Raw genomic sequence first — 11,213 nt, forward strand, 5'->3', positions numbered from 1 at the left:
ATCACTTGAGTTGGGAGGCAGAAATTGCAGTGAGCTCAGATGGTGCCACCGCACTCCAGCCCGGGGCAACAGAGGAGGACTCTGTCTCTAACCAAACAAAACAAAACCTCACATTAAAAAAAAAAAAAGAAACTAATGGCAGACAGCACAGAGAATTTTTACAGTAGCGAAAATACCCTCATGATACTGTAATAGTGGATACATGTAAATATACATTTGTTCAAAGATACACAATGTAAACAACAAGAGTGAACTAACTCTAATGTAAACCGCAGGCTTTGGTTAGTAATGATGTGTCAATGTAGGTTCATCGACTGTAACAAATTTACCACTCTGACCCGGATGTTGGTAGTCAGGGAAGTCATGACTGCGTAGGGGAAGGAGGTATATGGGACTCTCCGGACCTACCTGTCAGTTTTGCTGTGAAACTAAAATTGCTCTTGCGCGGTGGCTCAAGCCTGTAATCCCAGCACTTTGGGAGGCCGAGGCGGGCGGATCACGAGGTCAGGAGATCGAGACCATCCTGGCTAACACAATGAAACCCCGTCTCCACTAAAAATACAAAAAAATTAGCCGGGCGTGGTGGCGGCGCCTGTAGTCCCAGCTACTCGGGAGGCTGAGGCAGGAGAATGGCGGGAACCCGGGAGGCGGAGCTTGCAGTGAGCCGAGATCGCGCCACTGCACTCCAGCCTGGGCGACAGAGCGAGACTCCGCCTCAAAAAAAAAAAAAAAAAATCTTCATTAAAAAAAATTAAAACCCATAGAATGTACAACACCAAAAGGAAGCCCTTATGTAAACTATGGGCTTTGGTTGATAATGTGTCACTGTACATTCATCACTGCAACAAATTTACCACTCTGGACAGGATGTTGATAGGGAGGCTGTGTCTGTGTGGGGAGGGGTACAAAAGACTCTTGATACTTTCAGCTCAATTTTGCAGTGATGCCAAAACTGCTCTAAAAAATAAAGTGGGCCAGGTGCAGTAACTCCTGTAATCCCAGCACTTTGGGAGGCCGAGGCAGGTGGATTACTTGAGCCCAGGAGTTCAAAACCAGCCTGGGCAACCCTGTCTCTACAAAAAATACAAAAAAAAAAACTATCCTGGTGTGGTGTCGTGCGCCTGTATTCCCAGCTACTCCAGAGGCTGCGGGGAGGGTCGCTTGAGCCAGGATTGCAGTGAGCCACAATTACTTCACTGCACCACTGCAGCCTGGGCGACAGAGCAGGACACTATCTGAAAAACAAAAACAAAAAACAAGGCTTGGCGAGGTGGCTCACGCCTGTAATCCCAACACTTTGGGAAGCCGAGGCGGGCAGATCACCTGAGGCCAGGAGTTCGATACCAGCCTAGGCATCATGGTAAAACCCCATCTCTACTAAAAATACAAAAATTACCCAGGCATGGTGGTGCACGCCTGTAATCCCAGCTACTCAGGAGGTTGAGGTAGGAGACTCGCTTGAACTTGGGAGGCAGAGGTTGCAGTGAGACGAGATCGCGCCACTGCACTCCAGCCTGGGCAAAGAGCAAGACTCTGTCTCAAAAAAACAAAAACAAACAAACGACAACAACAAAAACACACACACACACAAAAACGCCACTTAAAAAAAAAAAACAACAGCTGGGCGCAGTGGCTCAGGCCTGTGATCCCAGCACTTTGGGAGGCCGAGGTGGGCGGATCACCTGAGGTCAGGAGTTCAAGACCAGCCTGCCCAACATGGTGAAACCCTGTCTCTACTAAAAATACAAAAAAAAAAAAAAAAAAAATTAGTCAGGTGTAGTGGTGGGAGCCTGTAATCCCAGCTACTCGGGAGGCTGAGGCAGAATTGCTTGAACCCAGGATACAGAGGTTGCAGTGAACCAAGATCAGGCCACTGCACTCCAGCCTGGGCGACAGACAGACTACCTCTCCAAAGAAAACAGAAACTAGCCGGGCGCGGTGGCTCAAGCCTGTAATCCCAGCACTTTGGGAGGCCGAGACGGGTGGATCACGAGGTCAGGAGATCGAGACCATCCTGGCTAACACGGTGAAACCCCGTCTCTACTAAAAAATACAAAAAACTAGCCGGGTGAGGTGGCGGGCGCCTGTAGTCCCAGCTGCTCGGGAGGCTGAGGCAGGAGAATGGCATAAACCTGGGAGGCGGAGTTTGCAGTGAGCTGAGATCCGGCCACTGCACTCCAGCCTGGGCGACAGAGCGAGACTCCGTCTCAAAAAAAAAGAAAAAAAAGAAAACAAAAACCAATGGCAGGAGGCACAGAGGATTTTTAGGATAGCAAAAATACTTTTCATGATATTTTAATAGTGGATACATGTAGGTATACATTTGTAAACCGCAGGCTTTTGTTAGTAATGAAGTGTCTTTTTTTTCGAATCTGATGTGTCAATGTAGACTGATCCATTGTAACAAATTTTTCACTCTGGTCAGGATATTGGTAGTCACGGAAGCTGTGCCTGCATGGGTGAAGGAAGTATATGGGGATCTGCACCTACCTGTCAGTTTTGCTGTGACGTTAAAATGCTTTTTTTTTTTTTTTTTTTTTGTGAGAGGAAGTCTCACTCTGTCGCCCAGGCTGCAGTGTTGTGGCGGGATCTCAGCTCGATGCAACCTCTGCCCCCCAGATTCAAGCGATTCTCAAACCTCAGCCTTCCCAGTAGCTGGGATTACAGGCATGCGCCACCATGCCCAGCTAATTTTTGTATTTCTAGTAGAGACTGGATTTCACCATGTTGGCCAGACTGGTCTCAAACTCCTGGCCTCAAGCTATCCACCCACCTCGGCCTCCCAAAGTGCCAGGATTACAGGCATAAATCACTGTGCCTGGCCTAAAACTGCTATTAAAAATGGCTGGGTGTGGTGGCTCACCTGTAATTCCAGCACTTTGGGAGGCCGAGATGGGTGGATCACGAGATCAGGAGATTGAGACCATCCTGGCTAACACGGTGAAACCCCGTCTCTACTAAAAAATACAAAAAACTAGCCGGGTGAGGTGGCGGGCGCCTGTAGTCCCAGCTACTCAGGAGGCTGAGGCAGGAGAATGGCATAAACCTGGGAGGCGGAGTTTGCAGTGAGCTGAGATCCGGCCACTGCACTCCAGCCTGGGCGACAGAGTGAGACTCCGTCTCAAAAAAAAAAAAAAAAGAAAAAAAAGAAAACAAAAACCAATGGCAGGAGGCACAGAGGATTTTTAGGATAGCAAAAATACTTTTCATGATATTTTAATAGTGGATACATGTAGGTTATACATTTGTAAACTGCAGGCTTTCGTTAGTAATGAAGTGTCTTGTGTCAATGTAGGCTGATCCATTGTAACAAATTTACCACTCTGGTCAGGATATTGGTAGTCACGGAAGCTGTGCCTGCATGGGTGAAGGAAGTATATGGGAATCTGTACCTACCTGTCAGTTTTGCTGTGAAGCTAAAATGCTTTTTTTTTTTTTTTTTCTTTTTTTGAGAGGGAGTCTCACTCTGTCACCCAGGCTGCAGTGTTGAGGCGGGATCTCAGCTCGATGCAACCTCTGCCCCCCAGGTTCAAGTGATTCTCAAACCTCAGCCTTCCCAGTAGCTGGGATTACAGGCATGCGCCACCATGCCCAGCTAATTTTTGTATTTCTAGTAGAGACTGGATTTCACCATGTTGGCCAGACTGGTCTCAAACTCCTGGCCTCAAGCTATTCACCCACTTCGGCCTCCCAAAGTGCCAGGATTACAGGCATAAATCACTGTGCCTGGCCTAAAACTGCTATTAAAAATGGCTGGGTGCGGTGTCTCACCTGTAATCCCAGCACTTTGGGAGGCCAAGGCGGGCAGATCACAAGGTCAGGAGTTCTATACCAGCCTGGCCAACATATAGTGAAACCCCATCTGTAATAAAAATACAAAAATTAGCCGGGCATGGTGGTGGGTGCCTGTAATCCTAGCTACTCAGGAGGCTGAGGCAGGAGAATCACTTGAACCTGGGAGACGGAGGTTGCAGTGAGCTGAGATCATACCACCGCACTCCAGTCTGGGGGACAGAGCGAGACTGCATCTCAGGAAAAAAAACAAAAAACAAAAAAAACCTGCTATTTAAAAAAAAAAAAAAAAATGGCGAGGCATGGTGGCTCACTCCTGTAATCCCAGCACTTTGGGAGGCCGAGGCGGGCAGATCACCTGAGGTCAGGAGTTCTATACCGGCCTGGCCAACATATAGTGAAACCCCATCTCTACTAAAACAATGCAAAATGAGCTGGGTGTGGGGGCACAAGCCTGTAGTCCCAGCTACTTGGGAAGCTGAGACAGGAGAATCGCTTGAACCTGGGAGGCAGAAGTTGTGGTGAGCTGAGACTGAGCCACTGCACTCCAGCCTGGGCCACACAGCGAGACTGCATCTCTCAAATAAAAAAAAACATATATATATATAATTTTTTTTTTAGATGGAGTCTCACTCTGTCGCCCAGGCTGGAGTGCAGTGGCCCAATCTCTGCTCACTGCAAGCTCCACCTCCCAGGGTTCATGTCATTCTCCTGCCTCAGGCTCCCGAGTAGCTGGGACTACAGGCGCCGGCCACCACGCCCGGCTAATTTTTTGTATTTTTAGTAGAGACGGGGGTTTCACCGTGCTAGCTAGGATGATCTCAATCTCCTGACCCCATGATCCACCCGCCTCGGCCTCCCAAAGTGTTGGGATTACAGGCGAGAGCCACTGCTCCTGGCCATAAATAAAATTTTTATTTAAAAAAATTTAGGCCGAGCGCAGAGGCTCATGCCTGTGATCCCAGCACTTTGGGAGGCCAAGGTGGGTGGATTGTTTGAGCTCAGGAGTTCGAGACCAGACTGGGCAACATGGCAAAACGCTGTCTCTACCAAAAATACAAAAAATTATCCTGGCATAGTGGCGCACGCCTGTGGTCCCAGCTATGCAGGAGGGTAAGGCTGGAGGTTGCAGTGAGCTGAGATTGTGCCACTGCCCTCCAGCCTGGGTGATAGAGCAAGACCCTATCTCAAAAAAATAAATAAATATATAAATAAAAATAATTTTCTGCATTTTGTATTTCCTAAACTTTTTTTTTCTTAGACAGTCTCACTCTCTCTCCCAGGCTGGAGTGCTGTGGCACGGTCTCGGCTCACTGCAACCTCTGCTTCTCAGGTTCAAGCGATCCTCGTGCCTCAGCCTCTTGAGTAGCTGGGACTACCGGTGTGTGCCACCACACCTGGCTAATTTTTGTATTTTTTTTAGTACAGATGGGTTCCACCATGTTGGCTATGGCTGGTCTCAAACTCCTGACCTCAAGTGATCCACCCACCTCGGCCTCCCAAAGTGCTGGGATTGCTAAAGGCATGAGCCACCACTCCCAGCCTTGTATTTTCTAAACTATTCTACTGAGCACATATTGTTTTTATAATCATGAAAAAATATTAGTACCTAAAAATAAGGGCTGGCCAGGCACGGTGGCTCACGCCTGAAATCCCAGCACTTTGGGAGGCCGAGGGGGATGGATCATTTGAGGTCAGGAGTTCAAGACCAGCTTGACCAACGTGGTGAAACCTGTCTCCACTAAAAAATACAAAAATTAGCCAGTGTGGTGGCAGCTCAGGAGTTTGAGACAAGCCTGGGCAACATGGTGACACCCTGTCTCTACCAAAAATACAAAAAATTATCCAGGTGCAGTGGTGCACACCTGTGGTCCCAGCTACTCGGGAGGGTAAGGCTGGAGGTTGCAGTGAGCCAAGATTGTGGCACTGCCCTCCAGCCTGGGCAACAGAGCAAGACCCTGTCTCGAAATATATATATATATATATATAAAATTTTCTGCATTTCGTATTTCCTGTTTTATTTTATTTTTGAGATGGAGTCTCGCTCTTGTTGCCCAGGCTGGAGTGCAGTGGCGTGATCTTGGCTCACTGCAACCTCCACCTCCCGGGTTCAAGTGATTCTCCTGACAGGCTTAAATTTTTTTTTTTTTTTTTTTTTTTTGAGACGGAGTCTTGCTCTGTTCACGCCATTCTCCTGCCTCAGCCTCCCAAGTAGCTGGGACTACAGGCACCCGCCACCACGCCCAGCTAATTTTTTGTATTTTTAGTAGAGACGGGGTTTCACTGTGTTAGCCAGGATGGTCTTGATCTCCTGACCTCATGATCCGCCCGCCTTGGCCTCCCAAAGTGCTGGGATTACAGGCGTGAGCCACCGCGCCCGGCCAACATTTTGTTTTTAAGGAGCCGATGTGCATAGAAAGAGCCTGGCCTTTACAATCAGAAAGATGAGGATCCAAATCCCAATTCTACCATTGAGTATTTATACAGCCACTTTGAACCTCAGTGTCCACAAATGTAAAATGGAGATAATACATCATAGAGATGTTATTAAATGAAATGTACACCTGCATGACCACAGGTGCTCAATAGATACTGGTTATTGTTTTGTTTTTAATTTTATTATTATTATTTTGAGATGGAGTTTCGCTTTTGTCTCCCAATCTGGAGTGCAGTGGCGTGATCTTGGCTCACTGCAACCTCCGCCACCCAGGTTCAAGCGATTCGCCTGCCTCAGCCTCCCGAGTAGCTGGGATTACAGGCATAGTCCACCATGCCCAGCTAATTTTTGTATTTTTAATAGAGACGGGATTTTGCCATGTTGGCCAGGCTGGTTTTGAACTCCTGACCTCGGATGATCCACCTGCCTTGGCCTCCCAAAGTGCTGGGATTACATGCGTGAGCCACTACACCCAGCCTGGTTACTGTTATTCTAAGAGAAATACATCTGGTTCCATGGAAGGTCCAGGATTTCCCAAACTGGAGCTTTTGTATCCTTAAAATGAATATATATTTTGTCTTTGAATAGACCAAGAGTGGCCACAATTGGTAAGTTTGAGTATGTATCTGCCACATACGAAAGGCTCTAACATAGAATGGGCTAATATTTCAGGGGAAGGAAGAGTGTGGCCTGCAATATAGTGAGACTCTGTCTCTACAAAATAAAAAACAAAAATTAGCTTGGAATGGTGACATGTACCTGTCCTCCCAACTACTTAGGAGGCTGAGGTGAGAGGATGGCTTGAGCATGGGAGGTCAAGGCTGAAGTCAGACATGATCATGCCACTGCACTCCAGCCTGGGTGACAGAGTGAGATCCTGTCGCAAAAACAAACAGGGCCAGGTGTGGTGGCTCATGCCTGTAATCCCAACACTCTGAGAAGCTGAGGCTGGTGGATCACTTGAGGTCAGGTGTTTGAAACCAGCCTGACCAACATGGTGAAACACCGTCTCTACTAAAAATGCAAAAATTTGGGGGGCATGGTGGCATGTGCCTATAGTCCTAGCTACCTGGGAGGCTGAGGTAGGAGAATCGCTTGAACCCGGGAGGCGGAGGTTGCAGTGAGCTGAGATCGTGCCACTGCACTCCAGCCTAGGTGACAGGATGAAGTGAGACCCTGTCTCAAAACAACAACAAACAAAAAACAAGCAAACAAACAAAAAAACACAACAGAATCCATGTGGTTCCAGAGTTGGTTCTACAGAGTGAACCTCACCCTAATCAAGTGACCACTAAAGAGTCTGCAGCATAATGCTTCTTTCAGAGTTAACCATTCAGATGTTTACTTGGGGTTCTACAGAGTCCCTGTTGATGTCCATGGAAATCCTTGAATTCAGAAAATATTATACCTCCATTTGTTTGATCAAATTATATGTGAGTTTGCCTGTTGTGAAAAAATAAAGTTTGAGGCTGGGTGCAGTGGCTCATGCCTGTAATCCCAGCACTTTGCGAGGCTGAGGCAGGTGGATCATGAGGTCAAGAGATCAGGACCATCCTGGCTAACACAGTGAAACCCTGTCTCTACTAAAAATACAAAAAATTAGCCAAGCGTGGTGGTGGGCGCCTGTAGTCCAAGCTACTCAGGAGGCTGAGGCAGGAGAACGGCGTGAACCCGGGAGGTGGAGCTTGCAGTGAGCTGAGACTGCGCCACTGCACTCCAGCCTGCAAAAAATTGCTCCTAACTCCACTATCTATCCCAAACCTATAAGAACTAATGATAATCCCACTACCCTTTGCTGACTCCTTTTTTGGACTCAGCTTGCCTGCACCCAGGTGAAATAAACAGCCTGTTGCTCACACAAAGCCCGTTGGTGGACTCTGTTCACATGGATGTGTGTGACATTTGGTGCCGAAACCCGGGACAGGAGGACTCCATCGGGAGACCAGTCCCCTTTCCTCGCCCTCACTCTGTGAGGAGATCCACCTACGACCTCGGGTCCTCAGACCAACTAGCCCGAGGAACATCTCACCAATTTCAAATCAGATAAGCAGTCTTTTCACTCTCTTCTCCAACCTCTCTCGCTATCCCTCCACCCTTTAATCTCTCCCTTCCTTAATTTCAGTTCCTTTTCCTTTCTAGTACAGACAGGAAATGCGTTTTATCCATGAAGTCAAAACTCTGGCACTGGTCATGGACTCGGGAAGGCAGTCTTCCCTTGGTGTTTAATCACTGTGCGGATGCCTGCCTGGTTATTCACTCACATTTCAGAGGTGTCTGATCACTGTGGGGATGCCTGCCTTGATCCTTCACCTTGGTGTCAAGTACCACCCCACCACCACCACCACCACACACACACACACACACACACACACACACACAAGGTGTCTCTACCCTCTCTTTTCTCTGGGCTTGCTGCCTTCACTATGGGCAACCTTCCACCTTCCATTCCTCCTTCTTCTCCCTTAACCTGTGTTCTTAAAAACTTAAAACCTCTTCACCTCACACCTGACCTAAACACCTTATTTTATTCTGCAATACCGCTTGACCCCAATACAAACTCAACAATGGTTCTAAATAGCCAGAAAACAGCACTTTTGATTTCTCCATCCCACAAGATCTAGAAAATGCTTGTCGTAAAATGGGCAAATGGTCTGAGGTGCCTGACATCCAGGCATTTTTTTTTTTGGGGGGAGGGGGGACGGAGTCTTGCTCTGTCACCCAGACTGGAGTGCAGAGGCGCAATCTTGGCTCACTGCAAGCTCCGCCTCCTGGGTTCACGCCATTCTCCTGCCACAGCCTCCCGAGTAGCTGGGACTACTGGCACCCGCCAGCACACCTGGCTAATTTTTTGTATTTTTAGTAGAGACGGGGTTTCACCGTGTTAGCCAGGGTGGTCTCGATCTTCTGACCTCGTGATCCGCCCGTCTCGGCCTCCCAAAGTGCTGGGATTACAGGCGTGAGCCACTGCGCCCGGCCGGCATTCTTTTACATATCGGTCCCTCCCTAGTCTCTGTTCCTAATGTGACTCATCCCAAATCTTTCTTCTTTCTCTCCTGTCTTTTCCTTCAGTCTCCACCCCAAGCTCTGAGTCCTTTTAATCCTCCTTTTTAACGAACCCATGTGACCTCTCCCCTCCTCCCCAGACTACTCCTTGCCAGGCCAAGCCAGGTCCCAATTCTCCCTCAGCCTCCGCTCGCCCACCCTATAATCCTTCTGTCACCTCCCCTCCTCACACCCGGTCTGGCTTACAGTTTTGTTCTGCGACTAGCCCTCCCCCATCTGCCCAACAATCTCCTCTTAGAGAGGTGGCTGGAGCTGAAGGCATAGTCAAGGTTAATGCTCCTTGTTCTTTATCTGACCTCTCCCAAATCAGTTAGCATTTAGGTTCTTTTTCATTAAATACAAAAACCCAGCCCAGTCCATGGCCCATTTGGCAACAACCCTTAGACACTTTACCACCCTAGACCCAGAAGGGCCAGAAGGCTGTATTATTCTCGGTATGCATTTTATTACCCAATCTGCTCCCAACATTAGAGAAAGCTTCAAAAATTAGATTCTGGCCCTCAAACCCCACAACAGGACTTAATTAACCTCGCCTTCAAGGTGTACAATAATAGAAAAGAGTTGCAATTATTTGTCTCCACTGTGACAAAAACCCCAACCACATCTCCAGCACACAAGAACTTCAAAACACCTGAACCACAGTGGCCAGGAGTTCCTCCAGGACCTCCTCCCCCAGGATCTTGCTTCAAGTGCCAAAAATCTGGCCACTGGGCCAAGGAGTGCCTGCAGCCTGGGATTCCTCCTAAGCCATGTCTCATCTGTGCAGGACCCCACTGGAAATCGGACTGTCCAACTCGCCCAGCAGCCACTCCCAGAGCCCCTGGAACTCTGACCCAAGGCTCTCTGACTGACTCCTTTCCAGATATTCTTGGCTTAGCGGCTGAAGACTGATGCTGCCCAATCACCTCAAAAACCTCCTGGACCATCACAGACGCTTTGGGTAACTCTTACAGTGGAGGGTAAGTTCGTCCCCTTCTTAATCAATACAGAGGCTACCCACTCCACATTACCTTCTTTTCAAGGGCCTCTTTCCCTTGCCTCCATAACTGTTGTGGGTATTGATGGCCAGGCTTCTAAACCTCTTAAAACTCCCCAACTCTGGTGCCAACTTGGACAACATTCTTTTTTTTTTTTTTTTTTTGAGACGGAGTCTCACTCTGTTGCCCAGGCTGGAGTGCAGTGGTGTGATCTTGGCTAACTGCAAGCTCCGCCTTTCATGCCATTATCCTGCCTCAGCCTCCTGTGTAGCTGGGACTATAGGCACTTGTCACCACGCCTGGCTAACTTTTTATATTTTTAGTAGAGACAGGGTTTCACCATGTTAGACAGGATGGTCTCGATCTCCTGACCTTGTGATCCACCCACCTCAACCTCCCAAAGTGCTGGGATTACAGGCATGAGCCATTGTGCCTGGCTGACAACATTCTTTTATGCACTCCTTTTTAGTTATCCCCACCTGCCCAGTGCCCTTATTAGGTCAAGGCATTTTAACTAAATTATCTGCTTCCTTGACTATTCCTAGGCTACAGCCACACCTCATTGCCACCCTCCTTTTCCCAAGTTCAAAGCCTCCTTCCATATCCTCCCCTTGTATCTCCCCACCTTAATCCACAAGTATGGAATATCTCTACTCCCTCCTTGGTGACCGATCATGCACCCCTTACCATCCCATTAAAACCTAATCCCTCTTACCCTGCTCAATGCCAATATCCCATCCCACAGCACACTTTAAAAGGATTAAAGCCTGTTATCACTCGCCTGCTACAGCATGGTCTTCTAAAGCCTATAAACTCTCCTGACAATTCCCCCATTTTACCTGTCCAAAAACTGAACAAGTCTTACAGGTTAGTTCAGGATCTGCGCCCTGTCAACCAAATTGTCTTGCCTATCCACCCCGTGGTTCCAAACCCATATACTCTCC

Source organism: Macaca fascicularis, chromosome X, assembly GCF_037993035.2.
Source record: "Macaca fascicularis isolate 582-1 chromosome X, T2T-MFA8v1.1".
In the NCBI taxonomy this organism is placed as follows: domain Eukaryota; kingdom Metazoa; phylum Chordata; class Mammalia; order Primates; family Cercopithecidae; genus Macaca; species Macaca fascicularis.